This window comes from Myotis davidii, unplaced genomic scaffold (assembly GCF_000327345.1).
Source record: "Myotis davidii unplaced genomic scaffold, ASM32734v1 scaffold4584, whole genome shotgun sequence".
Classification (NCBI taxonomy): domain Eukaryota; kingdom Metazoa; phylum Chordata; class Mammalia; order Chiroptera; family Vespertilionidae; genus Myotis; species Myotis davidii.
The window spans coordinates 114458-118341 of NW_006295086.1; the positions used below are offsets into that span (position 1 = coordinate 114458).

The 3884-nt window shown below is 52.5% G+C and overlaps 1 protein-coding gene and 1 long non-coding RNA gene across 2 annotated transcripts in view; both read left to right on the plus strand.

Annotated features, from left to right (window-relative positions):
• Positions 1 to 3884, plus strand: part of CETN2 (centrin 2) — a 20887-nt gene that overhangs the window by 14907 nt on the left and 2096 nt on the right. The gene's annotated exons all lie outside the window — the stretch shown is intronic.
• LOC107184088 lies at positions 3337 to 3671 on the plus strand. The gene is made up of 2 exons (XR_001514913.1): positions 3337 to 3421; positions 3555 to 3671. It is a non-coding gene; the product is annotated as an uncharacterized LOC107184088 (long non-coding RNA).

Sequence of the window (3884 nt, forward strand, 5' to 3'; positions counted from 1 at the left end):
TTGCTCTGAGCTGCTGGGGCTGGTCTAAGAGACTTCACCTGTAGGGAAGCCAATCTCTCCTGCTGACCCCGGAGCTGTGGTGGGGCCCAAACAAGCCCCAGGGATAAAAGGGAGCTGCAGCTTGTAAAAGAGCACCCAGGTGTGTCAGCTCACTTGTTCCTACATTCTCTCCCTCACAAGACACTACATGCTGGCCACTGCTAAGCAGAACCTGCGTAAGAAGGAGCCCACCACCTAGTGTGAGAGACAGACCTAGGAGAGCATTGCCGAAGTGCCTTTGAGCTCTGCTGAGGGTAACCCCAGAGCAGGAAGCCTGGTCCAGAAGGCAATCCCTGAGCTGAGCTCTCAAGGCCGGAAGGAGTGAGTCAAGTGGACGGGGTGGGTGTCCTAAAAGACATTCCATGGCTCAGGGTGAGAATGATGAGGTGATGGCACAGAGCCAGCATGCTGTGGCAATTATGACAAATGTCATGGTGAGTGTGAAGCAAGATTGGGAGCAAAGTCCTGGCTGGGTGACTCAGTTGGTTGGAGCAACATCCTGTGCACCAAAAAGGTTATGGGTTCGATCCCCAGTCGGGGAGCATATGGGAGGCAACTGCAGGATCTCTCTCTCTCTCTGTCCCCCTTCCCCTCTCTCTAAAAACAAACAAATAAAAAACAACAACAAAACAAACCACATCCTTGACTTAGGATTGTAAAAGATAATAAAAAGATTGGGAGCAAAATGGAGAGCATGCAAGGTTAAGAAGTTACTTGAGGAAATGGGGTAGCCCTTGGAAGTTGTAAGCCGGGGTGAGTGTTAAGATAAAAAAGATCACTCTGGCTGCGGTATGGAGAAGGCATTTTAGCCAAGTCTAAGGCGCCAGGCATGCTAGGTAGGTGGAATGATAAGAGCAAATCAGAGAAAAGAACTAATATTGCCTGAAAACCTGTATCCAGTCAGGGAGACAGTACTGGTCTCATTCAACAGAGGACAAACTGAGACTCAGAGAGGTCAAGCGACTTGCCTAAAGTCACACAGCTGGTGCACAGTCAGACAGAACGTGTAGTTGTTTCTTGTCAGTCTGCCACCTACAGATTGACTGGGAAGTAGGATGTGGAGGGACACGAAATAAGAAAGACTAGCAGGGGCAAAACTGGGCAGGAGGCTCAGATGCTAGGCTGAGTCTGGACTTGACTCTGTACCCAGGGGAACCACTGAAGGTGTAAAAGTATGGGGGTGACCTGACCAGAGCTGTTCACTGGGAAGATTAACCTGATAGAACCGGGTAGACTAAACAGGTAAGAAGCAGGAAACAGGGGGATTACTCACCAGTTTTTCAACTAAGATTTATTGAGCACCTAGTATGTGTCCCCTCTCACTGTTGCAGGTACTGGTGTGCTGGTAGTGAACAAAGGTTCCTGCCTTCAAAGAGCTAACCTTCTGCTGGATGGGCAATAAAGACAAAATAAATAAGTAAAAGGTACCGTAGGTTAGAAGGTGATAAGCACTGTGGGGAAAAAAGTAGAGCAAGATGTGGGGCTTGGGTGTGCTGGGGACTTCTGGGCTAAATAAGGAGCTTAGGGTCGCTCACTGAGACGGTAATAGCGAAGCAAAGTCTGGGGGGTGGGGGGGAGAAGTGGACCAAGCAGGCAGAAGTGACTGTTGTAGCAAAAGTTCTAAGGTAGGGGTGTGCCTGTGCTTTTGAGGCCCAATAAGGAAGCCAGTGTCCCAGGGCTGGGGGGAGGAGGGGGTGTGTCATGCCAGGCCTTGCAGACCAAGGTGAGAACTTGGACTTAGACTAGTTGGGAGGCTGATGCTGAAGGCCCACATTGGGAGTGGAGCAGCAGAGGTGGAAAAGAAGAAAAGAAATAAATGGCACTTAAGGGTAGAACTTAGAAGCTGGTTAATGTGAAGGGGACAGAAAAAAAAAGGAATCATATATAACCTGACCAAAAGGTCTGGACCCAGTTCATGTTCAAAGCGGAAGAGGGCAAAGGACAGGTGTGTAAACATTCTCATTTAAGGAATGCTAATAAACCCCAGGTCTTTCTCAGTCTGAAAAACTTTTGCTCTGGGCCCAGCCTCCCTAAATACTGCCCCAATGTCCAGAGGGGAAGCAGGTAAGGGCTCAAAGCTACGTGGAGCCCTAGAGCTCTTAACCCAGGGCTGGTTGAGGAGGGTGGACCCCGCACTTGCAGCTCCTCCGCTACAGCTCCCTTTGCATACACCCGCCCCCTTATACACCTCCAAGCATGCCTCACACTTCTGAAACTCCTCTGCGACTTGACTCAGGAGAATGTCTCCCCTGGAATGCTCCTCCCTATCTGCCTTCAAGTGTCTGGGTGTCAAAAAGTGTACTGTGATGCCCTCTCCCTCTCATGCTCGCTCATATCTCCTTCATTCCCAAGTCCATTCCCAGGCCCCCAACCACCTTCCTGGGCTGCTTTAGCCAGGGAAGTGATTCTCACTCGGAACCTGGTCTGGGTGTGTGTGTGTGTGTGTGTGTGTGTAAGGGGGGGGCGGGGGGCGGGATACTCTCAAGAGGACACCTTCAAAGAAAGCCTCAACTGGATTCGGCTTCTAAGCCCCAGTCGTTCGAGCCTGTGCGACAATGCTCGGCAGTCCCTTCCCTTCTTTGGGTCTCCTCGTGAATAACCTGCACTCCAACACATAAGGTGTGAGGCCCTCGGACCCTAATTCAGTCTTAGGCAGTGGTTCTCAATCTCCTGGCCCTTTAAATACAGTTCCTCATGTTGTGACCCACCCATAAAATTATTTTCGTTGCTACTTCATAACTGAATGTTTCTACTGTTATGAATCGTCCTGTAAATATCTGATATGCAGGATGGTCTTAGGCGGCCCCTGTGAAAGGGTCGTTCGACCGCCAAAGGGGTCGCGACCCACAGGTTGAGAACCGCTGGTTAGGCCAGACTATAAAGCCCGGACCTGGACCGCCCCACCCAGCCTCTTGCCTTCCCGCCCAGTCGCCAACACAAGGCAGCCTCCAAGGGAGAGGTCGCGACCCTTACCTGTCCGTAAACGTCCCCCTTGAAAGTTTCAGCACGGCTGCAGCCGGCACCTACAGAGCTGCGGTCGCTGGCCGCCACCCTTTTCTTGCAGCCCGCGTGAGCAAAGAACAGGCGGAGGCTCCTTTAAGACCGGGACCTGCTTGGCTAGGCCCGGGTTCACCCAATCTACGCAGGGGGCGTGGCCCTGCCCGATGAGGTCCCGGATGCGCCAGGAGTGCAGCTCCTAGACTTGGACGGGGCCTTTGTCGGTTGGTCCCGCCCATTCAAGCTCTACGCCAATGGTGAGCGGCGGTGGCGAGCGCGTCACAATGGGGAGCGGGGCTGCGCGCGTGGCACGACGGGAACTATGCCCAGTTAGGGAGCGTACATTGGCTACCTCACAAGCGGGAGCGGGAGACGGTTGGACATGGTGAGTGCCGCCCTTTGCCGCGCCCCTTTTCTAGAGGCCCGGCCCTTAACCTGGTCTAGGCCTTCCCTCTGTCCTTTCCGTGCGGTTCTTGGCTTCAGCATGTCTCTCCTTACTCTGTTATCTTTCTTCGAAGGATCCGAAGAAACCCCAGCTTCCTCGCGGGGCCTTTTCGCTGCCTCCTCTTAACCCGCAGCCGGCCCGCAGCCGCCCCCCGGCCATGCGTGGCCCTCTGGCCAAACTGTTCCAGGCCAAAGAAGACTCGGAACCTCCGAAGGTCTGACCCCTCTTAGACCCACAGTGTTTGGGGGGAGGTTTATGATATTTGCTAACGCTCATTTTGAAATTTAAATGTAGGGCCATTCGGGAGACGCTCTGACCTGCTTGGGGAAGGCAGTGAGAGATATGCCGAATGGATTGAGTTTTATTATTTGATATTGACAGAATGTACATCTTAATAATATTT